At 48.5% G+C, this 24,944-nt stretch overlaps 1 long non-coding RNA gene across 3 annotated transcripts in view; it reads right to left on the reverse strand.

Annotated features, from left to right (window-relative positions):
- Positions 1 to 2,329: 2,329 nt before the first annotated feature.
- LOC149332262 (uncharacterized) overlaps positions 2,330 to 24,944 on the reverse strand; it is a 42,626-nt gene continuing 20,011 nt past the window's right edge. The window contains exons 2-4 of one of the 3 annotated variants that reach the window (XR_016284885.1): positions 18,381 to 18,489; positions 17,178 to 17,288; positions 2,330 to 2,611 (exon numbers count right to left, since the gene is read on the reverse strand). This is a non-coding gene — a long non-coding RNA (uncharacterized LOC149332262). Of the gene's footprint in view, positions 2,612 to 3,395; positions 3,517 to 8,150; positions 8,206 to 17,177; positions 17,289 to 18,380; positions 18,490 to 24,944 lie in introns of those variants that run through there. The other 2 variants (XR_016284884.1, XR_016284886.1) reach the window with 2 other exon arrangements.

Consider the following 24,944-nt stretch of genomic DNA (forward strand, 5'->3'; position numbering starts at 1 on the left):
TACCTCAAATGAAAAATGAACAGTGTATACTGAACGAAAGAGACCAGTTACATAGTCTAGTGTCTGAAATGGAAAATAAAGAGTGTATACTGAATATATGAAACGCATCACACTGTCTAGTACCTCAAATGAAAAATGAACAGTGTATACTGAACGAAAGAGACCAGTTACATAGTCTAGTGTCTGAAATGGAAAATGAACAGTGCATACTGAACGAAAGAGACCAGTTACACAGTCTAGTGTCTGAAATGAAAAATGAACAGTGTATACTGAACGAAAGAGACCAGTTACACAGTCTAGTGTCTGAAATGAAAAATGAACAGTGTATACTGAACGAAAGAGACCAGTTCCACAGTCTAGTAACTGAAATGGAAAATAAAGAGTGTATACCGAATACATGATATCCATTACACTGTCTAGTACCTCAAATGGAAAATAAAGAGTGTATACCGAATACATGATATCCATTACACTGTCTAGTACCTGAAATGGAAAATGAACAGTGTATACTGACTATATGAAACGCATCACACTGTCTAGTACCTCAAATGAAAAATGAACAGTGCATACTGAACGAAAGAGACCAGTTACACAGTCTAGTAACTGAAATGGAAAATGAACAGTGCGTACTGAACGAAAGAAACCAGTTACACAGTCTAGTGACTGAAATGGAAAATGAACAGTGTATACTGAATATATGAAACGTATCACACTGTCTAGTACCTCAAATGAAAAATGAACAGTGCATACTGAACGAAAGAGACCAGTTACACAGTCTAGTGTCTGAAATGAAAAATGAACAGTGTATACTGAACGAAAGAGACCAGTTACACAGTCTAGTGTCTGAAATGAAAAATGAACAGTGTATACTGAACGAAAGAGACCAGTTACACAGTCTAGTGTCTGAAATGAAAAATGAACAGTGTATACTGAACGAAAGAGACCAGTTCCACAGTCTAGTAACTGAAATGGAAAATAAAGAGTGTATACCGAATACATGATATCCATTACACAGTCTAGTGTCTGAAATGGAAAATGAACAGTGTATACTGCACGAAAGAGACCAGTTACACAGTCTAGTGTCTGAAATGGAAAATGAACAGTGTATACTGAATATATGAAACGCATCACACTCTCTAGTACCTCAAATGAAAAATGAACAGAGTATACTGTTACGACCCATCTTGAGACCTGAGATGAAACGGCGGGAGATTCAACGTAGCGGCAATTTTGACGGGTCGTTTGACTTCAACTTGACCCCACGATGACCTCACGAAAAAGGGTGGCTTTCTGGGAAGTGGCCGACGAGGCTCTTCCCACACTCGGCTCGGCGAAAACGACCTCCCCTTCGAGAAGCAACCGACGACAGGAGAAGAAAGGGTGTCCCTCGTCTTGAAAAAAAAACCCGGAACGAATCAGAGGAAGCCTGCGCAGCTGCGGCTGTGACGTCAGCACGACACAATGCTATAGGAATGCGGACTCGCCAGTTCCCATGTGCGGGCTCTAAGCAGGTGTCTTAGTTGGCAGTGACGTGTGGTGGCGATCTTTTGTGCCACGATGAGTTACCGCCTAGTGAGGAGGCTCAACAGGTCTTCGATGGCGGTGCTGGTGCCGATCTTTTGTGTCGCGATGGAATGTCGCCTGGTGCAGGGGCGGAGTCTTGGGCTATATAACCTGCGACCAAAGTGGGCACGAACGCTCTGGACCTTCGGTAATAGGTTCATCCAGTGGCTCTGAGCCTTGGGTATCAGGCTCATCCAGACGCTCGACGCTATGAACTCTTAACGTTTGATTCCTTGCTCTTCTTTTTGTAAATAAGCGTCTTAGTTTCTTGCCATTAAATCTGCTTGTTTTTGCAATCTCCAACCATCTGAAGTTCAGACAGTTCCTTCATCCCGGACGAGCCCCCTTGGTGACGCAACAACTGGCCACGCTACCTCGAGCCGCAACAACTAGTGGCAGCGGTGGGGTCTGCTACCTTGAGTCGTAACAATACTGAACGAAAGAGACCAGTTCCACAGTCTAGTGTCTGAAATGAAAAGTGACAGTGTATACTGAACGAAAGAGACCAGTTACACAGTCTAGTGTCTGAAATGGAAAATGAACAGTGTATACTGAACGAAAGAGACCAGTTACACAGTCTAGTGTCTGAAATGGAAAATGAACAGTGTATACTGAACGAAAGAGACCAGTTACATAGTCTAGTGTCTGAAATGGAAAATAAAGAGTGTATACCGAATACATGATATCCATTACACTGTCTAGTACCTGAAATGGAAAATGAAGAGTGCATACGGAACGAAAGACACCAGTTACACAGTCTAGTGTCTCAAATGGAAAGTGAACAGTGTATAATGAATAAATGAAACGCATCACACTCTGTCTAGCACCTGAAATCCTACGAACTCCTGCGAATTTGAAGTGGTCTCTCGCGATGGCACTGCCGTTGCAACCTTGTGTTTCTTGCAGTAACTTATATCCTGCTGTCCCTTCGTGCAGGTGTGAAAGAGCACTCCACGCTGGGTAGTGGCCCCACCACGACCAATGTCCACGCACCTCCTTGTCCTCGGCCTGGGACTGAAATCTCCGCTCCTCCCATCCGTGCCACTGCCTGCGAGGGTGGAGATTACATATGGTCGTTACAACTCCGATGCCGCATTCCTCATTCAATGCACGTGACACTGCCATTATTAGTACGGCAGCATCTCTGTGCGGTAGGCCACGCACATGCCAGCAAATGTCTGCCATTCACGAATCATTAATTACCAGGAGGTTACATATGTTTCGCTCACAGAAACAACGCTCCTTTGCGCGCGCCATTACCGACAGGTCCCTTCCCGACCTGTGAATCTCACCGATACGGGGCACCAGGAATCCCAAATGTAACAACCCTCCAACGCTTTTGCGTGCTACTGTATACGTAAGCTAAAGCATCCCACAAGTTTTTGGCTTGCGCTTCTACACCTACAACAAAGCCATACCCGTTCAAAAGGTTCCCGGCCATCTTGCCTCGCCGCGCGGCTACCTTTTTCACCGCCGAACAATCGCACCGACCATGTTTCAAGTTGCGGCTTTGGCATTCCGACCTTTCTTTTATCTGCACGGACGAACCACCATGACGGGGCTGGTGCCCCACGCGCTATCGCACTTCCGCCCTAGTGCGGCCGCTCCACGCCCGATGGCGAGATAACCGCATCCCCCGCGCATGCTCGCTTTCGGTCTTCTTCGCTTCCCTTCTATCAGCACTCGCCGACGCCGTCAAAAGCCAGAGCCGCACGGTAGCCGAGTGGTTAGCGCGCCAGTTGGCAATGCTTGGGCGAATATCCCCACCGACGTTGGTTCGATTCCCAGCGCCGGCACAGCAGATCGCTGTAGAAAAAAAACGGTGCCTGGTGGTCCCACCAGCGTCACAGCTCGGCCGCCGTGTGTGGAGGACAAGGGGAGGATCTGTGCTTTTTCGCACAGCTCTTCTTCTCGCTGTCCCCCGGGTATCCAGAGGGCGGATGCCCGTTGCTCCTGCGGAGGTTTCCCCGGGGGAGGAAGTTTCTTATTTTCTTTCCCATCGTTTCGAATTCGAGGGAGGAGTGCGCACGCTGCTGAAGGCACCGCAGAAGTCCGCAGCAACCACACACTGACGAGACGTCCGAGAGACACCACGTACACACGCTCTTTTTTTTTTTTTTTTTACTGGACGTTTTGTTCCATGAACGTTCATGAAAAACAAAACGTCCAGCAAACAAAAAAAGTAGGGTACGTGATGCCTTTCGGATGTCTGGCCGGTGTTTGGTTGCTATTGCGGACTTCTACGGTACCTGCAGCAGCATGTTGATACTGAAATGCATCCGAAAACGCTACGTACGGTTTTTTTTTTAATGCACTCATATCCTGATGTTTCATAAAAAAAAGAGAAAAAGGGCGTACGCAGTGTGATTCGTATTTCTGCCCAGTGTGTGCTTGCTGCGGTCTTTCAGGCACCTGCAGCAGCGTGCCCTTTCGTATCATAATATCTAGCACATTCATGAAAGTACGCACAATACAGCGGCTGCACTCCTCATTGTCTCTCTCTGCACTGTCAACATCTTCGTGTCTTGTATTGTTGCTGTATTAGCGCGCGCACTGCACAACGCAAAAATTAACTAGCTCTAGTTATTGCTTTGCCAGCTGGTCCATATCGCCTTGCTACAACTGAGCAACGTAAGGTGCAGGCTGCAGACAATCATTGGAATTTACTCTCCTTGTGCGAATGGCTCACCACTTCCAATTATCACAGTCCGTTGCAACTGCCGAATTGATGGCCACTTGCCACAAAAGTCTGCGAGAATCCGGTAAGTGGAAGCGTTAACACTTAGCGAGTCTTCTCTAATTACTGGCCTCCGTCTTGAATGCGCTACGTAGTTCTACATTGTGCAGTTCACGCGGTGCTACAGCAATATTGCATGTCACAAACATGGGGAAAGTGCAGAGAGAGTCGATGAGGACCGCAGCCACTGTAAACAATTTCCTTTTATGATGATCATTTTATATCGTTATACTAATAGGCATGCCGCTGCAAATACCATAATAGACCGCAGCGAGCACACATCAGAACGACACTAGGCAGACCTTCTTTTTTTTTTTTTACGGGACATAAGGATATGAGAGGATGCTAAAACAATTATCCAGGAACAAAAAACCAGACGCGTACGTCGCGTTTCCGGATGTCCGGTCGATGTACGCTCGCAGCTGTCCTCCACGGCACCTCCAGCACCGTGCCAATCAACGTCCTGCGGTCGCAATCAGTAGTTCCCCGCTGAATTTACTCATGCAGCGCAGTCGTCTCGCGTACACCGTATCTTTGGTTTGGCCCGTGGAAACACGTTTTTCTCGCGCCGACATTCCGCCGCTTCGATTTTGCACTTTCTGCATGTTTTAACCTCCATAGCAACTTTTTCGCTCTAGAGAAGCCTGCAGGCAGTGGTGCGCAGCTGCCGGGAAACTAGCAAAACGCGACCGCGAAGGATGTATATAGTGAGTGTTCAACTTCAGACTTTACACATCTTTTTTTCTTCTAAAATAGGCTTTCTGTGTTCAAAAAGCACTTTTTTCGCACTGTCGGCGGTGTAGTACACCAGAATGCAGCTACTACGTGCTATCTAGCAAGACGATAAACCAATATTCAATAGCTATCTTCTAAACTGTTACTGTTACGAACCTTGATTATTAAAGGTGCAGTGAAGAAAAATCTGAACACGTTCCGAGCATTGTTAGAAGCTGCGACTTATTGCGTTGTGTGGCCGATTTCTCTAATTCAATCGAATTAACGTCCGGCTCCCGCCATTATTTTTTGACTTCTCCCCCGTACGGTGGGCGTAGTCGACCAATGCGTGGAGTGCCTTCAGCCAGTCCCGTGGAAGCTTTGCTTTCGCTTTATTTTGTCTTTTTGGTTTCCGCGAATAAATAGTTTCATTCGCAGATAATGCAGTCGCAAAATACGCGCGGACTATTTGCTACTATACTCCGTCTCACTACATGTTTGCAGCACAACGAAAGGTAGAGCTCTCTCGTCCAATCAGGATGGCGCGCACTACATTAGTGTGTTCCTACGCGCCTGTTGCTCGATCCACCTGGCTGGACATCAGGTGGCTCGTTCCATATAAAAGAAGGCGTACTGCTAATTAGCTTCTTTCTACATCTAGCAGGGGGCGCTTGATATCTGTTTATTTTTGTACAGGCAGACGCCCGTTCCAGACGCACTGGCCCCACTTTTTCTTTTTTTTCTGTCGCCACCTGTTTGTATCATTTCCTCTGTTGTCACGTCACAGTTATTTTCAATGTTCCTGCTATGTTTAAATGAATTTATTTATTCCAGCATGGCCACTACACTATTAAGCAAATGCAAGGCTCAAATGCAGGCCGGGGCAGCCGAATGTCGATGTTGGCGAAATGCAAAACCCCATGCGCGGCGTTAAAGTCAACGCACAAGCGGTCAAAATTAATCCGGAGCCGTCTGCTACGGTGTCTGCAATATCTCATGAGAGACGCTGCGAGGGTACTCCGACTTTCGCGCGTACGTTAGCACATTAATGGGGCTCATCACAACTCCACTCAACTCTGCTGGTTTGTGTCGTCGTCCAGGTTGACAACAACAGATGGTCCTTGGTCAACAGCATCGTCAATGACATGGTCCAGTTTCCTCATCCCATCTTCCTCACTAATAGCATGCTGCACGTAATTCTTCCATTTCTCAGTAGTCACTTGCATGATGCCTTGCCAAACCAGAGGCTCCACGTCTTCGAGCTTATGCGTCTTGTTTTGACTGGCGACAAAGCCCTTGACATCGCTCCAAACAAACTCTATCGGGTTCGATTGGCAGTGGTAGGGTGGCAGGCGCACATCGAGACGGCCAGCAGCTTCGGCGCTGCAGTCCACACGGTATCGGTCCCCACCTGTGTTCACGTTGTTGCCAAGCTTCATGAGCTCGGCCTTCACCCTGTCGCTACTCCACGCGACCCGTTTTCCAGGTCTATGTCTTTTTTTTTGAGGCTACTAATCCGCCGCACTTTATCCTGCTTCACAGAATGATATGGCGCGTTGTCCATCGCTGTAACGCAGCCGGCTTCTTCAGGGACAACATTCGGCCCGCCTTCAACGTCTGCGTTGTCCACTGGTAAAGCGTTCGCTCGCTCACCTGAGTGAGTTTTACCCTCCTCTTGGTGAGCGCATTTGTACTTGAACTGCCCCCGTTCTCGACACGAAGCACTTCAAGAAGCCAACTGCGGTGGTCTGCTTAGAAAAACAGCGCACTGTCGGTGTAGGGCACACTGACGACACAACCGACTCGGCCGGCGCCATGTTGGAAAATGGCGATGCATCACTACCTCGCAGCAAGCCTCCGCAGAGCTGTGTTCGTACGGGCTTTGTTAATTTCACCAGTGATTGAAGCACTCTATACCACCTAAATCTACCAGTCCACATTATGGTTTGGTTTGGTTTATGGGGTTTAACGTCCCAAAGTGACTAAGGCTATGAGAGACGCCGTAGTGGAGGGCTCCGGAAATTTCGACCACCTGGGGTTCTTTAACGTGCACTGACATAGCACAGTACACGGGCCTCGAATTTCTCCTCCAAAGAAATTCAGCCGCCGCGGCCGGGATCGAACCCACGTCTTTCGGGCCAGCAGCCGAGCACCATAGCCTCTGAGCCACCGCGGCGGCTTAGTCCACATTATGCTTTCAATTGCTGTGCTCATTGTTTGATTAATAGTCCTACACTGCTCAAATATTCGAGGGACTATTTTTTGTGTTCCTGCAGCCCTGATTGGACGAGAGTGCTCTGCCTTCCGTAGTGCTGCAAACATCTTGTGAGACGAAGCATACGTATTACTCCGCCGATGGCACAGCGGCAAGCCGCCACGGCACTGGGTGGCGCGTTGGTCGACTCCGCCCACCGTACGGGGAGAATTCAAAACAAAAAAATAAAGGTGGGAGCCGGACGTTAATTTGATTTAATTAGGGAAATCGACCACACAGGGCACTAAATCGCAGTTTCTAAGAATGCGAGAAACGTGTAGATTGAGTTCCCGCGGCAAAAAGACGAGTTGAGATTTCGCTTCACTGCATCTTTAAGAGGCCTGCAGCCCACAGTAGCATCCAATGTTTTTACAATAATAACGGCTACCCTCAACGCTGTGGCACAACAAACGTTGTCTGTTTCGACGTCTTACATGCACTAGGGAGTTTGCTGTGCCTCCAAGCTTCTTGAAAGAGCGTGCATTTTGCCTCGATGTAGCCACGTAACTCGTCGAAATAGCCAAGATTTGTTGGCCCACACCGTCGAGGGTAAGCGTATTTTCGAAATTATAAAAACTGATGTAGAAATTACGATAGGCTACAGGGGTCTCAATAACTAAGCAGCCTACTAGTAATAGTTAAAAAGACAGCTAATGAGTATTTGTTAATCAGCCTGCTATTTAGAATGTGTTAGCTGTATTCTGATGTAATACTCAGCTGACAATCCTAAGCCGAAAAAAAGTGTTCTAACTCATTACTTTTATTTTTAAGAAATCCTGTACTGTCTTCGGGGACACACCCTAATGGCCTAGCCTTCTGAAACATTTTCTGCGTACGGTCGTCCACACACCTGCTGAGAGCACTTGCATCATTTAGCTCGGGCCTAGGACCGGAACCAGACCGGGGGAGGTTTCGCAATACATTCCGGCCTGTATGTCTGCGCAGCAGTCAATGAAAAAACTGTGCTCATTTCTTTTTCTTTTTTATTACAATTATAACGTTCATCCTGCCTTCGACTTCGAATTGCTCACGCAAGGCAACCCTCGGAATATAACATCAGTCTCTCGTACTTTTCATAGCACTCACTCTTCACCGAAAGCACACTTGTGCAGTTTTCGAGAATTCAGTTCGGAGCTGACACTTACACTCACCCGATTATTCGGGCCAGTTGCTATAGCATTTTCGAAATGTAAACGTTACCTTTGACAGAACGAGCACTCGGTTTCCATTACTTATTCTTCAGGCGGGAAAAGCATTTGTAGCATGGTGTTAGTAACAACTTTACTTTCAAGCAAAAAATGAAGTGAAATCAGCTCTTTCCCGGTTGTTGGTTGGGTGGACGATTAGGTTTTCCGTGATTTGCTGAGGGTGTTGTCCAGAGGGGGGGGGGGGGCTTGGGATGTATCTGCCTGTGTTTGTGGAGGATAGCCAGCAGTACAACGGGCTTCAGACAGTTCTTGTAGAGTGTTACGGACCAACATGCGGAGGAGCCTGTTGGTTGAAGTCCCTTGAGGCGGATTTAGGCCCGATTTGTCATCAGCATCAGCCTGACTACGCCCACTGCAGGACAAAGGCCGCTCCCATGTCTCTCCAATTTACCCTGTCCTTTCCCAGCTGCGGCCACCGTATTACTACACATTTCTTGATCTCATCCTCCCACTTAACTTTCTGCAACCCCCTGCTGAGCTTGCCTTCTCTTAGAATCCACTCCGTTACCCATCAGGGCCAGCGGTTATCTTGCCTTCGCATTACATGCCCATTTCTGCCTCTTGATTTCGACTAGAATGTCATTAACCCGCGTTTGTTCCCTCGCCCGCTTCCGATTTGTTAACGTCACGCCTATTATTTTTCTTTGCATAGCTGGCTGCGTTGTCTTTAAGCTGAACCCTCTTTGTTACCCTCCACGCTTCTGCCCCATAGGTGAGTACCGGTAAGATACATTGGTTGTAGACTTTTCTCTTGAGGGGTATTGGTAAACTGCCATATGCGCTTCACCTCATTCTTATTCTTCTAGTTAGTTCCCTCTCATGATCATGATCAGCTGTCACTACCTGCCCTAAACAGCCATATTTTCTTCCTAGACGGTTGAGTATAACTCATTGATCATACTTTGCAGTTCATACCCTGATCGACTTAGCAAGGCAATATCATCAGCGAATCGCAGATTACTAAGGTATTCTCCGCTAAATCTTATCCCCATCTGTTCACATTCCGGGCCCCGGAATACCTCCTGTAAACATGCGGTTAATAGCATAGGCGAGATCGTCTCTCCCTGGCTTTCCGCCGTCGCCTTTGCGCGGCTGTGCCGGCCTCCCGCGTTGTTTCTCCTCTTTCCCTTGCTCCCGCCTCAGGCGGTGGAGAGGCGGCTGGGTGACGAATCACTGTCATTTAGCCACAGCTCCGCCCCGGCTCGCCAAGGGCCTTTGCCATTGGCGCCTTTTGGCGGGAATTCGGGAACCGCTTTGGGCGGCCGCGCGCCGCGCGACCGTCCGAGAGGGGCCGAGAGAGAGATCCCTCCGAGACAGCGAAAGGTGCGTACGTTACTGTTTGTCCCTGCCGGCCTTTGCCGCTCGGACCAGTGCTTACTCGAGCTCGCCCGCACGTGTCCTCTGACCTGCAGCGGCTCGAGCCTGTCCAGCGGGGTCCAGCGACCTCAGACAGGCGTACCTTGCGTTGATTGCCCACTCTCTCTCGCAACCGGCCCAACGGTCGACACGAGAGGGAGATCACAGCACTGCCGCGGGGACATTCTCCTGCAGCGGCGTGCTAGCGGCGCGCATTACTCGAGTCGCTTCGTGCGCGCAGCGGAGCCTTGCTCCTCGCGCGCCCCCGGGACGGTGTGACTATTGAGTGTTTGTGTACCTGCTGAAGGAAGACGTGAATAAACGCCTCCTTTGTGAACTTGGAGGCCTATTTCTTTGCGGCGAATCGCTCTCCTCCCAGCGGAGGTTGAGTGCGCCGCATCGGTGTCCCAGTGTGTGTGTGGTGACGGCTGATCGGGGCCCTTGGCTCGCGCGAAGCTCGAACCCGCGGTGGGTGGTGGCCTGTGTCCACTTACAAACCCACAACTCTTTCCTCTTCTATCTTTGTGAGGTGGAATATAGGGCAGTGAGTATACCATTCTGCTAATCACGAATGCTTGTTTGGTATTTTTTTGATTAGCCTGATGCTTTGATGTGTCATGACCGTGTGTTTGGACAAACGTTCCCAGATGCGGAGTTTCTGTACCTCCGATACTGGGAGGCCGTCGACCGTCACTTGTATAGAGGGTTTTCCCTTTTTGTGACGGCGCGCAGTCGGGTGGAGCAGCAGGATTCGGTCAGCGAGTGTGCAAGGCCTATACAGGCCACGCAGTCCGTACCGCTTCCGCTTGGAGGCTTTCCTCCATTTCGCCGGCATTTTGCCGTGGTCGTCTGCGTAGGAGTGGGATCCGCTCTAATTTTCGGCCCATGGGTATGGGAGTGGTGTCGAAGAGTAGTGGAGATAAAACTCAGCCTTGAGATGTGCCCCTGCTTTCTAGAGCAAACGAGGGGGATTGTGTGGACCCAAACCATATCTCCGCCGTCCTGTTACTCATAAAGGCGGTTAAATACGCGTGTGTTCTAGCCCCTACACCTCAGTAAGATAGTGCGTTTAGTTTGGTTTCGTGCGTCTGCCGTGTCTCAGGTGTAGAATTTCTTCTGAGTAGGGGTGTGCGAATATTCGAAATTTTCGAATATAATTCAAATCTTATTTTTTTATTAATCGTGTTCGATTCGAAATCCACATATTCGTGTTGTTTCGATTATTCGACACGACGCGAATATTCGTATCTAGCCGAATATTCTACTGCGAGCACCGGCGTTCATTTCGGTCCGCAAGTCCTATCGACAGAGACATAACAACATGGCGGAGCCCAGAGCAATGCGTAACGTTGGGTTCTAGGCACTACAGTTGGGCCATGCAGTAGCTGACTGCACTGGTGAACTTTTTTGTGGCTATACCTGCGAAGCTGGTATAGTCAGAGCAGTGCACGAAATACCTCTCAATACGAGCCAGTTCAGTGCCAATTGAGAGGACATTTTCTGTAGCTGGAGAAGTTGTTTCAACTAGAAGGAAACTACTTCTGCCTGACCAAGTAGAGCAGCCGACAACCTTTTATGTTCATCCCAGCAACGCGCTTTTGTGCTTATTGCAAGCTAGCCTTGATCAATGCTGTGTCCTAGCCACCTTCTCTGATATTTTCACTCTTCTAAGAACAGTGCTCGAGACTGATACTTTTTGTGCAGCCACACGCACCTTTCGTGCTCATTTCATCACTGATAGTTGAACTGTGACGTTCTTGGGTGCTCAAATAAATGTTTTGTAGTGGTTAAATGTGTCTGTCCTTGATTATTCGTATTCGATTCGTATTCGAAAAATTTGATATTCGCACACCCCTACTTCTGAGATTTGAAGCATCACGTCCTGCGTCGTGTACAGTTTGCTTCTAAATCCCAGCCTCGCATGAGGGAAGAGGCCGTGTTTTTGCATGTGGGTTTGGAAACGGCCGAGGATAGCGTGTTCGTACAGTTTTCCTAGGCACGAGGTGACCGACATGGAACGGAGGCTTGCCAATTGAACTGGTTTACCTGGTTTTAGAATAAAGGTGACCTTAGCGTAGGTCCATTCCGGGAGGGGGTGCCCCTCTCCAGTGTTCATCGAAAAGCTTGGTTACGGCTTGAACCAAATTTTCGTCCAGGTTCAGTAATGTTTTGTTGGTGATTTTACCCGCGCCCGGCGCCGACATGGTGCGCAGCTTGTGCATACCTACTCTCACTTCCCTTGTCGATATGTCTTCGTCAAACACGGGGTTCAGAGGGCTTGAGTATTTGAGGGGTAGGCTTCTAGCTGTGGTTATGAGATACCCGTCTTTTAAGTTTTGGATCAAAGCGCTGTCTTCCACATTTAATTTCTTGGCGCTGCGATTTACGTTACGTTGTTGGGAGTCTTTAGCGTTTTATGCTTCTAAGAGGCAACGTAGAAGCTTCCACGTGTTGTTAAGTCCCAGATTTGCAACCGCATGGAAGCAAATCCAGATTTGCTTCCATGCAGGTGCAAATCTGGTCCCACTGTTGACGGGTTAGGTGTACTGCGTGTGCCTCAATCTTTTTCCTAAGGCTGCTATCCTTAGTTTAAGAGGCCGTGTTTGTTTTCAGCCATCTTTTTTGCATACTGGAGTGTGTTTCCCACATGTGGACAAGTCTGCTGTCCACGATTTTCGTTTCCCGATTACTCGGGATGTGGCACTTCCGACGTCCTATGTGAGTGCATTCACCCAGTTTGCAAGGTTCTCTATCTCAGTAGTGCATTTCTTCCGGAGATTCCTGAATTTATCCCAGTCTGTGATTTTTAGTGTCCTTTTTACAGGGGGAGAGATTGACTTCAGTGCGGAAGTTGTTTGAATGTTGTAGTCGTCGCTGCCTAGGGAGGTCTGCGTGTTGGTTCACAAACACTGTGCGATGTTTTTGGTGATCGTGGGATTGGGTTGGTGTTTAGCTGCGCGCTCTTGTGTGTCGTTAACGGGTTAGGGCCTCATTTTGCATTAATGTCCAGTGTTGCGATTCTTTTCTGCACTTTTGCTTGTAACCCCAGCTTACGTTTCTTGCGTTAAAATCTCCTCGGGTTCTTCGCGCGGTTGTTTAGCACTTTTGTAATAACCGCAAGCGGAGGGGGCGAAGGGGGGGGGGGGGGTGCTCCGCTGCTTTTTGGCGCGCTGTACGTGTTGAGGATGAACAAGCTGGGGCTTCTTCTGCTTTGGGACGGAGGGGGAGATGCAACGGTTTGTCTGATGTTGCCATCAGACCTCGGGATGCATCGGGCGGTTGGTGTGTGTGTAGTGTTTTATGGCGCACAGGCAACTAAGGCCATCATGCGCCAAGCATACGGTGTTACGAAAATTTTTCCGCTGAATTTTATAGAAAAGTGAAGAATCATCGGTGGTGTAGGGGGCCTAAAACGTTAGAGCGACCTAGTGATCACATAGGAAAGAATTTCTAGAAATGGCTAATATTAAAACCTTTAAAGGGGGTTGGACACCTCAGCAGCTATCCTTGTTGTCTTGTTTTGTTAGCAGGAATTGGTCCGTAAGGTGTGTGTGGCCAATTCGGAGATGACAGAGAACCACTTGCTTGAAACGTTCCTGCTGCACACATGACTTCCATTCACCCTAAAGCTATCTTTACCAAGCGCAGTTTGCTATTTACTTCATTTTTCCAAGGCGAATGCCCTTTTTTTTTTCTTAATTTACGTTGTACTAAATTCGTGCAATCCTTAAATGGTATACATTGTTTATTTTGTCTTCCCACAAGCTTCAGCAGCGCACAAATCTGCTCTGTCGTTGCCTTTCATTCTGACATGACTGGGGACCCAGCATAATTTTGTCTTTTGCTATGTTGTGAATGGTGTCACCCAGTGACGGAGTGATTGCACTTCTAGAGTGAAGAGATGTCAGTACCATTAGGGGGCCTGTGTAAATAATACTGTTCGTGAGATTCTCGTTTACTATTTTTCCTGCAGCTGCACAAATGTCAGGACAGCGCCCGTCCTGTGTTTTTCGTGTTCCTTCTGTCCTCGTTCCGTAGCGCTGTTGTGAATCTATTTGTCAGGTAATGTGTCCTGTATATTGAGATTCTGGCATATCTCTTCGAATCGCAATACCAGTGGCCAGGTAGCTTGCAGTTTGTGGGTAAATAATATTCAACAACGACATTTCGCCACAACTGGATAGTATATATGTTTTGGTAGCGATTCTGCTGTATTCAAGGGAGGTTTCATTTATTTCTGCACAGAGGTTGACTATGGGAGTTGTTCTGTATGCGCCACATGAGAGCGCTAGGCCTCAGTTTTGTACTCGATCCAATTTTTACGGCATGACAGACCTGCCCAACCGTACAGTGAACCCATAATCTAATAAGGAACGTACCAAACTGACAGTTGCAGGCGGAGTGCTCAGGCGGTCGCATTTATGATAAGGACATCAGCTTTATCTTGTTGTGTTTTGATGAGAAAGTGGTAGGAAAGGTGATAACTCAATCGGCTGGTGATTCGGGCGTCTGTCATGTTAAGGGTTCCCCTCTTCGACAGGCCGTGATTGCATATAGCAAATCTGCGAATTAAGCCTGCCGTTAATTTCGGTTTCCTTGTCTAGGAGTTCTATATGAGGGTGGCACCCAAAGTGTCTTGTATATAGTATAGAGGCCAAGGATTCCGAGTCTGTTGGCCAGGGGTGTGTCGCAGTGTATGCGTAGAACCCGAGGAAGTTGTCTGATCACGTGGAGTGATCATTTGAATGGAAAACACTTAAGGCCCATAAAGGTCAGTTTCGAAGTGATAATATCAATTGTATATTGTAAAGTATTTTATGCCTCTCCTATGGAGCCTTTTGTCGTCCATGAAGTGGTGTCGTAGGTGTATAGTGCCGCGCGGAGGTCAGGTATGATAGTGGGCTAACGCTATTTTCAGTAGGAGGGAGCAGAGAACTGCACCTTGTGGAGTGTCACCTTTATTAACCCTCCCAATCCAGAACACTCCACAAGGTGCAGTTCCTGGCTAAACAACTCACCAACATACCTGACCTGGATGGGGACGGATGGTATAGTGCTGGCTGGAAAACATGTTCAAACAGTTTTTTCACGCAACTGATGAGGGAGACAGGGCAAAGGTTTCGGAGGATGACTGCCTTGCTGGGTTTGGGAATAAAAGTGATGTGTGCATGTTTCCAGGTGGAGGGCAGCGCTCCATCAGTTCCTAAAGTGAGGTGTCGTCAAGGTTGCGGAGGACCTTGTGTGTCATGTGGTCTGGTCCGGGGGCTGTTGGGCGGCGTATGGTAATCAGTGATCGTTCGACTTCATCAAGGGTGTTGTCCTTGTCGAGGTTCGGATTAGGCCGAGGGGGCCCAGGACAAGTGATTCCGTCTCAATCGATAGAACTGTTTTCGCAGTGCATATGTCTTGTAGAGTTCGGTTGATGTCAGTGCCCTTTTTGTAGATCAAGGTAGCGAGACGGTTCTCGCAATCACAAAGAGAACAAGGAAGAGGAAAGCCTCAGGGTGCTTGCCAGCGTTTCGGCAAGAAGACTTCGTATGGCCCAGGTGAACAGAAGCCCCCTTCCGCTTCCTTGTTCACTTTGTGTCTTTTGTAGATCAAATTGAATAATCTTCTTGACTCGTTTGCTGGGGGTGTGTAAAGCTTGCTCAATCCTACTCGCCCAGGGAGCTGGTTCTGGCGCAAGATGAGAGCCAAGTTTGTCTCGCTCTCAGAGGAGTTGAGTGCTTTGGGTTATTGGAGTTTAACGTGCCAAAGCGACTCAGGCTATGAGGGCTCCGGAAATTTCGACCACCTGGGGTTCTTTAATGTGCACTGACATATCACGGAAGAGAAGAGTGGGGAAGAAATATTTTGGTTTTGAATGTATGGGTAGTGATAAAGATGGGGAGGTTGCTGCCGAGATAATCTGCTAAGACACCCTGTGGCTTAACCAAGACGTGCGGGCTTGCATATGTAAGCAAGGTCACCGAGGGCCCGCATGTAACACGTGCCGATTCTTGCGGGTGTGTTTAGGTTTGTGTCGGTGTACTGTTTATAACTGGTAAGGTTTAAGGAGTGAGGATGGCTGTGTGATGTGTGGGTGCTGTCACCGAATAACATTTAAATGGGTTATGACTGCGTTTTTCAGACTCATTTTGTTCGCTATGACTCTCGGAACAACTGGGAATGAGGTCATTTGGTGCAACGAGTAATTTGTAATTGAATTTTTAAAACTTGTGCTGTACCGTGTGGTAGTCAGGTAAGACTAACGCGCTCGCGATTCATGACGCCGTGAACCAACGCTCACGTGCTTTCTCTCAACTGAACGAGTGAACTGCGCACTCCTCGTAACGAGCGTAGGGGAGTGGGTGGCTCGCTGTTCGGGATAGGAGTGCTGAGGGTAAAGGGGGGGGGGGGGGGGGGGGAGTGACGGCATGGGGACAAAGGCAACAGAGGTCCGTGTCCTTCCCTTTTCTGTCTACTGCCGATCTCGGCGGCTTAACTGTAATGTGTCAAGGTGATTTTGCATCGGTTTTCCACCAGACGGCGGCGCTGTCGGGGGAGGGGCTTAGAGTCAACTTCAAATTGCAATTTTTAGCTAAAATGCCCACGTAGAGCCCTGCTTCTTTTTTTAAGTATGCATAACAACGGTCGTGGCTAGAACGCCACGATTTGTTGGGAGATCATAAATGACCCCTTTAATGTACAGGTTGCTTGTTCCTGCGTAACTGCGTTTGGTGTGGAATTCTTCTGTCTGAATGTATTGTTCGACTCCTTGGTGAGTGGTATATGGTGTACGTGACGGTGGAGATGAGCCTGTTGGTTGTGAATGGCCTCTTGGGGGGGGGGGGGGGGGGGGGGGGGGTACGCTTTCTGGACGACGTATACCTTCGTGCGCGTCCTACTGACATGCACTGACGGATGACTATGTGAGCAGCCTATCCGTCAAGCTCACCAAGACAGCACAGGCATAAGTGTGTGTGCCCACCCTCCGCCAATCCTAGAAAAGCTTTTCCCGCCAAAAAAATAAAACGGTTGAAAGTAATCGCTCGTTCTGTTTGTCGTCTCTCTGCTTGAGGCCTTCCTGTCAAGGTTATCGCTTCACTTCAAGAATCACACACAAGCATGATTGCTCTCTCAGTATACCAAAAACAGGTTTCCTTGTGATACTTCATAAATATCACGGCTGCAACACCGCTGTCGCTGTATGCATGAGGAGCACATACTATAGACATATAAAAAAACTGCGCTTTCCGCAGTCCTGTTGCTACTCGCCCCACTGTCAGAGTTTGTGCTTCGTCTACAGACCATTCAGTAAACTGTGCTGCATTCTTGCGCGGCCTGAAATGAATGATATGCTCACCGTGTGCTTGTCTTCGGTGAGCTCTGCCATCCGAAGCTGCACTTGGAGCTACGTGGAGAACACGTCCAGCACCTCCAGGCATCCAACGCCGCGCTCGTAAACAGTCGTGTCCTGCGCAAATTCGTTACGGGGGCTTCAAACAGCAGCCCTGATGTCACACTTTTCCAGAGCACATGGTTAGCGCGGTGCGAGCAACGGCGAGCCCCTACTGCAGCTGCGTCGGCGCGTCTTTCCAGTAATGCAAGTTTGGATAGCTTCGTGGCTTGTATACTATAAGTAGCACTTGAGAGAAAACGCTCGTTCTGTCGTCGTCTCTCTGCCCCAGGTAGTTTTGTGAAAATTAGTCATTCCATTGCAAAAATCACACTGAAGAGCTTGATTGGTCCATCATTAATACACCAAAAATGGTTGCCTTGTGAAAGTTCATAAACATATGGTTACAACACAAGTGTGACAGTACGGGGAGCGCATACTAAACGCATCCAAGAAAAGATGTCAGGGTTTTAACTTGGTTAAACCTACTAGTGCGAAAGCTCTAGTTTTTGCCTATACCAAGTATTCTTTGGTCCCAATAGGCTAAGGTCAAATTTCGGGTGTGGCCCGGGTCATACTTTGGAAATGCCTCAATTCAAATTTGGAGGTCGCCATCGTGTTTGGCTTGGTCAATTATGGTTGGACATAGATTTTGGTACAAAGTTGAGTGAAACCGTGGGCAGGGTGTGTGCCTCATGTAGGGCATTTTTGGTCAAAGAGAAATACGCTCTGTTTAGCGTTTGACCTTTCTCCACATCCGTGCGCAGTGCGCATTTGTAAGGAGGGGTACATAAGGCGCGCAGACACTCGCCATAGAAGGAGAAGAAAAAGCAACAGTCGGACGGCGCAGAAACACCCTGGCCAATCCCCCGCCATGGGTATGTGCCATTAAGCCTGAGGACATCGTCATCGTCATCATCATCAACACCGATCCAGAAGTGGTAGCTTGGGAGTTGGCTGAAAAGCAGCGAGAGCTTTTCGCTTTGAGATATCCAGGCTTAACCTTAGCTAAGCCACAGCCAAATTTTTTAGTAGGTGTTTCGCACTAAAATTTCACTCTACGCTGTCCTGCTTTTACTCGTCCGACTGTACGTGCTCGTGCTTCGTCTACAGACCGTATAGCTGTGGGTGCGGCATTCTCGCGCGGGCTGAAATGAGTGAGCTGCTCACCGTGTGCCTGTCCTCGGCGACGGTGAGCTCTGTGCCGTCCGAAGCCGCACTTGGAGAACGCGTCCAGCACCTTCAGTCATCCAACGCCGCTTTTGCGTACAGTCGTGACCTGCGCAAGTTCATTAGGGGGGCTTGACACAGCAGCCTCTTGGCAGCCATGACGTCACACTTTTTCACAGCACGCGGTTAGCCCGGTGTCACCTACGGCGCGCCCCTGCTGCAGCTGCATCGATGCGTCCTTCAAGTAGCGGAAGCACGGATAGCACAGTCACCTGGTGTACTATATGGTAGCTGGCCACTTCAATCTGCTGCATTGCAATATGTAGTTTTGTGACCGGCGAAACAGGACGCAGGGGGTATTTGCTCGGATAAAAATTGTTGCAAAAGTTAATTAGAGTGTGCCTCCACCGTGTAACACATCGTGTGTGGCGCTGACGAGCTGTGATACCCTTTCGAAAGGATAGCAATCTCTAGAGGGCATGGGTCAGTGCGGCACAGCTATCTCGATCGACATAAGACACTTTCCGAAAACGACTTTCATTGCTCGGACCATTTCGTCAACGTCGGCTGCAGGACAAGTCTCACACTGTTGAGGACCCTCGGAAAACATCATTGAAACGAGAGCACTTCAAACCTGATGCTGGGCCTTCCAATTTCTCAAGAATATTCGACTAGTTGTACGCTTCGGAAGAACAGATGGAAAGAAGTGCATGCTATTTCATCCATTAGTGGGGCACAAGCGAAAGCCCCGGGAAGCAGCGTTGATTCCTCTCCCGCAGGGGACACTGCAGTGGCCGATCATTTATCATTGGACACGTCTCGGAATCCTCTCAATGTCCATCACACTTGGCTAGCAGCCTACTTCCTTGATAGGAAATGGTTTGCATACCATGCTAATGAAACTAAATAGGACGACCATTGGTCAGATGACTTCGCAACTCTTTGGCCACCGTGCACGATCACATATGTTCCATTCGCTAAATACTCAACATACCCCGGCTAAATATACATGTATGCTGTGAGGGCCTACTTTTGCGACAGTTTTGCGTTGGATGCAGTGCTTTAAATGCCCACAACGTGCTTTCGACGATTGACGCCTCTCGCGGCGATTGTTTTTAGCAGGATCACCACCTCGAAAAAGCGTTGGCGTATTCTGCTCGAGCTGAGAAAGGTAAATCCCAAATTTTTCTCCGTGTAAGCATGCCATGTGCAAATTCTATTTATTTTAAGCTGGAAGACAGGTTTGGAAGCGGCACCCGGCTTATTTCTCCTGGGCTGGCGGGGTTTGTAATCGCCTCTATGCAGGTGGCGGGAATGAATCGCCATTCGATGTTGCAAGCGTTCTTGAAAGGAAAAAAAAATCACAAGTCACAAAATCACAAATCAATCTAGCGCTTGCGGGTCGATGGTCATGTCATTATGTATTGAAAAAAAAAAAACAACAGATAGCCCTAGAAAAAATTACTGGCTGTGCTCCAGGAAGAAGGGTGGCAAAGCGCTGAGGGGAAGTCGTGTTAGGTAACTCCTGCGATGCTTGCTCAAAACGAGGCTCAACAAGCGTTGAAAATCAGTGACGGCGTCAAGGGTACGCGACGGGCAGCGGCAAAAACAGTCACGCAGGCACCATGCCTACGTAAAAATTAATTCTCCGCTCCTCCCCAGTAAAAACTTTTCTGCCCGCGTTCCCAGTTAAGTATTATTAAGGAGAATATTGTTTACCTATTTGAGGACTTAAAAGCGTCGCAGTCCTGCTATCACGGAAATAGTTAGATAACGTGATCACATCAACGGAGCAGGACGCTGCTGATTGGTTTATGATTTGGTTTTATGGGGTTCAACGTCCCAAAGCGACTCAGGCTATGGGGGATGCCGTAGTGAAGGGCTCCGGAAATTGCGACCACCTGGGGTTCTTTAGCGTGCACTGACATCGCACAGCACACAGGCCTCTAGAATTTCGCCTCCATCGAAATTCAGCCGCCGCGGCCGGGATCGAACCCGCGTCATTCGGGCCAGCAGCTGAGCGCCGTAACCACTGAGCCACCGCGGTGGGGCAGGACGCTGCTGAGTACGCTCAGCATTTTGTGTGCAGTAAAATTTGTTCAAAGTGCTTACATTATACTGGTACTATAATTTGGAGAACACTACTGAGTACGCGCTGTATTTGGTCTGCATAGTAATATTTGTTCATTGTGTCTAGAATACATTGCCACTATAATTTGGCTAAGATGTGTTGCCATAAAGGCTGCGACAGCAGTTCCAAGAATGTGGAGCTCTCGATCTAGAGTCGGCATATTTACTCTACGCAGGAGTACACTGGCTTCAGGACCCCTACCCCGCCTGCTGCCTGGATCCCGGACAACACGACTGCTGACTATGATTCTCAGTGGAACATGGTTGACGAAGAGAACGTGGAAAACCTGCTGGAGCATCTGGCGTTGCTGGTCTGAAAGCCCTCGTGGCTGGACGGTTCCGGAGGCTATTCCCTACATCGCGGAAATTCCAAGCTGCACAGGATGCGTCGAAGAATTCACTGCACAGCTAACTGACAGGGAAGGTTTGTTTATGTTTACTGAGGACTACCTAACAAATGTCATGGGTATGAGCTTAGGGATGGCTCTCAAGGTATGCAATGTGGTGAGTTCACTGATAGAAAACCCGGCATAGGTTTCGCGACTAGTTTAACATCATCTGCATGAAGACATGACCACCGACCTTATGGAGCAGGACATCAGCAATACTTCATGTGTGACCCATGGAGACTGGGATGCAGCAGGACATCAGCATGCCTTCATGTCTAATCTCGGAGATTGGAGGGCTACAAAATTCTCACCATTTGCACTGTGTCAGCGTTGCGCCTTGAGTGAATGTGTCTCATGCAGCGTGTCAGCTCTCGCTCCACCATTTTCGCCAAAATGAACAGGTTTGTTTTGCATTTGTCTCCTTTCTGGCACTGCTCGTCGATATTGGCTAGAATACCCATTCCCAGAGGAACTGGAACTCAGTCACCAGCTGCCATATCTGATAACGAAGCAGTGTTGGGAATAACGCAGGGTTACTGGCAATGGGTGCTTGGTACTAGGTCGCTGGATACTGGGAGGTAAGTGCAGCATTTATGAAACATCGAGGTCTGTGCTCATTAAAGAGACAGTATATTAATTACTGACTGAAACACGTGTCATGAGATTATATTCGAAAAAAAAGTACCATGATGTAAGAGTGGAGCAGTGCCATATCGGAGGAAACAAAAATATATAATTTTAATTTGGCATTGAAAAACGCGTAAGAGCGATGAAGCCTTTCCATTATTGGTGTACCCACCACGTGACCGTATCTCCGAGATGTGCACTGTTTGGAGCGGTAACCACGGTCTTCTAGAACGTCAGTGTCCACACGACGGACCGGAGCACGGGAGAAAAGGTCACGTGAGTGATGTGCCGAGTGCGACAACACACCGAGGGAAGGAAAATTCTAGGAACTGCTGTCCTCTTCGCTCATCTCGCGCTGCCCTCTATTCGCGAGCAAACTCAGCGTAAGGGGGCACTGTGATGTCTGGCGGCTCACAACAACGTGACAGCCCGTTGAAAAGGGGTGTGAACGTGGACGTGATCATCGTCATCATAAATATATTGCTACACTGGGCAAGATGATGTATTTGCAAAGGTCCGTACGTGGTCTGTGGATGTGTCCATGCATATAACTGGTCGCTTTGAAAATGTATTGCTGTTCCTGGCTTGCGATGAAATTCGCGCTGGTTTGTGGAAAGCGGTCACGTTTTTGACAGTGAGCGCTTAATTCTGACGTGCTCTAGAATCCCCATGGGCACTGAAGCCGAAGTTGTGACATTATTTGCGGGACAGATCCGCATATGAGATAGCGGTCTGACTGAGAGATGCATTTACGGAGTCAACAGTAGAGTAACCAAGGTGTTCCAGCTGTGTCCCCAAGAGATGGAAGTACGTCAGGACGGTGTTCATTCATTCCCACAGATAAGGACCTCGGTGATTTTGCCATCAATGAGCATGAAAGCCAAGGCGCCGCGCTCGCCAGATGTTCTTTCACTCTTCGCGCTCTCTTATGTGCCGCGTTCTTGCCGTTAAATTTTTCGTTGCAATTAGCAGTAGAAAAAATTCTTCGAGTCGAATGCTAATTATGCTCTCAGTAGCGAATATGAAGCTACCTTTGGCGAAAAGGACAGCAAATAATTCAGGGGCACTTTGACTGTCTAAAGCATAGTGTCGAACCGGAACCGAACCTGAACCCGAAACAGGAACAGAACCCGAATTTTCACCCGAAACCGTAGCTGAACCGAACCCAAAGCCTTGCCATTACTGGTGTACCCACCACGTGATCGTATCTCCATGAAGGTGGGTCCAGACGTGCGGACCGAATCGCGGATGGTACGCGCGCGTCAGCGCGGTTATCGTGACACGTGCATCCGGGAGTCGGTCTGAACGTCGGGCATTCACACGAACGCAGCGGACAATCCGCGCATACTCTCGCCCACAGCGGGCTTGCGCTGTTAGCGTGGCTTCGAAAACTCAGCTGCCGAGAGTTTAAACATGAACGCCGAACGAAAACGTCGTCTCGCCGCACTGGTTGTCGCCATTAAAGCGTCTGAGGGCGAGAAGGAAGCTTTCGCGTCTAAAACGGTTATGTTGGACAAAGTCAAGGTTGGAAAAACAGTGTTTGGCCATGCAGGACCTGCTGTACGAGGACCTACTTGAATGCGACCCGGAGAGTACAAACGCTTGCTGCGGCTTAGTCCAGAGCAGTTTTACCAGATACTGGCTCACAGAGCTCCTTCTCTCCATATTCACTCAAATAAGCAGAAACAACAAAGCTAAGCGGGTATTTACGCACACGCTCAAATACACAGTACGACGCAGTGAGAGAAATACGAAAAGGAGGACACACAATGCTGCACTCGAGCTGCAAATGCGGCGAAAAGCGCGCCAAAACGAAAGGCGCCAGCACGGAGCAAAGCCGACTTCATTCAGGGTAGCTAGCCAGACGAGCGCACCTAGAAGCAAAAACAATCCCGGTCCGCCGACAAGCCCTCGGACTGAAAAAGGCTCTGGCCTTTTTCATTCGGTCCGCGGTCCGGGCCAAGAAAAGTGCACGCCGCCGGCTCAAGGTCGCTCAGAGCAGGGACGTTCACGTTACGTGGCACGCGGACAGCGCTGACGCGCCCGGACCATCCGCGATCCGGTCCGCTCGTGTGCGGATGCTGCGGATGCAGAGGGAGTTGGAACTGGTCCAGAACGTCAGGGCGATGCAGGAGCAATACGTCTACGCCGATCCCGGAGCTTCGAATGCGGAGCGAGTGGAAAGGATTGTCCGACAGAGCCACCCCACGTTTGCTCTCTATTTGCGGAAGAAGTCACTGCGGCGACTTGAACGAGCTAGCTGTGGCAGCGCGTCGGGTAGAAGCCGAAATCTCGGCAGCCTGCGCCGCCGCTCTACGCGCTCTATCACACCAAAAGAGTCCTAGATTTTTCGTGCAGGACTAACGCATTTAAAAATTCCTTTCCTTGCGCACTATTTGCGATTGGAATTGTTATCCGCCGATACGGTCAACTGTACAACGGTTTCGTGATTCCTCTGCGCCCTTGTGCCTCCCCCCATCAAAATGCATTCATGTTGTCAACAGTATCTTGTGTCTTTGTTCTGATTTATCATTCAACGTCCTGTATCTAATTGTTTGCTGTTTCTGAATATGTTGATTTGTATTGTCCACTCCTGCCTAAGTCCTGTATCTTAGGCCTGTAAAATAAGTAAACAAATTTTTACCAGCACTTCTGACAGATACTCTCGGCTTGTATGCTGACACGCGAGTTTACGGCTACTTTTTCGGTTTGTCAAGCAAGAGAAGGGGTATTTTCCGTAAAATAATATTTATATTGCATTTGAACGACATTTCCGAGATAACTCATTAGCAGTGTTTATACTCGGGCAAGATTTTTGAATGCCTTGGTAGCGTTACCGTCATCGTGGCTTTTGTGAAATTAAGTGATTTAACTAAGTGATCTAACAGTCCTTGAATTTACGGTGCCTCACCATAATTGAAATGTGCTGTAAATGCGAAGCAAAAAAAAAAAAAAAGACATGCGTGTAGCCTTTGGCAAATTTACAAATATGTGTAATTCTTTAGGTGCTTGGCTCAAATAGTACTTTGCACCTTTCTTTACAGAAGTCTTTTTGCAGCAATGCTGTCAGCTGCTTACTGCTGCATTTCACACCATCCGGTCATGTGGTGATATTGGTGTTTTTTGAGACTGAGATCTTCTAGAAGGGATTGTATATATTTGAGGTGTTTGGCAAGTGGTGGCCCCAAAATTAATGTGTACAGTTAATAAATCTCACAGAAGGGTCCAGGGATCTAGAAGCAGCTGCAGTTAGTGAAAAAAATGGTTCTAGGAAAAAGCTAAAATACTAATTGACCAAGATGATTGGCCTACAATCAAAGAAACTGCTTGGATTTAACGTGGTGTTAGAGTGAAGGCCTTATGATGGTCAAGGCATTTCCAATTGTTGCCCATGCTTGGCCTTCCTTAGAATGGCCAA

The sequence above is a fragment of the Amblyomma mixtum genome, chromosome 8, assembly GCF_055824585.1.
Source record: "Amblyomma mixtum isolate Tamu chromosome 8, ASM5582458v1, whole genome shotgun sequence".
In the NCBI taxonomy this organism is placed as follows: Eukaryota; Metazoa; Arthropoda; class Arachnida; order Ixodida; family Ixodidae; genus Amblyomma; species Amblyomma mixtum.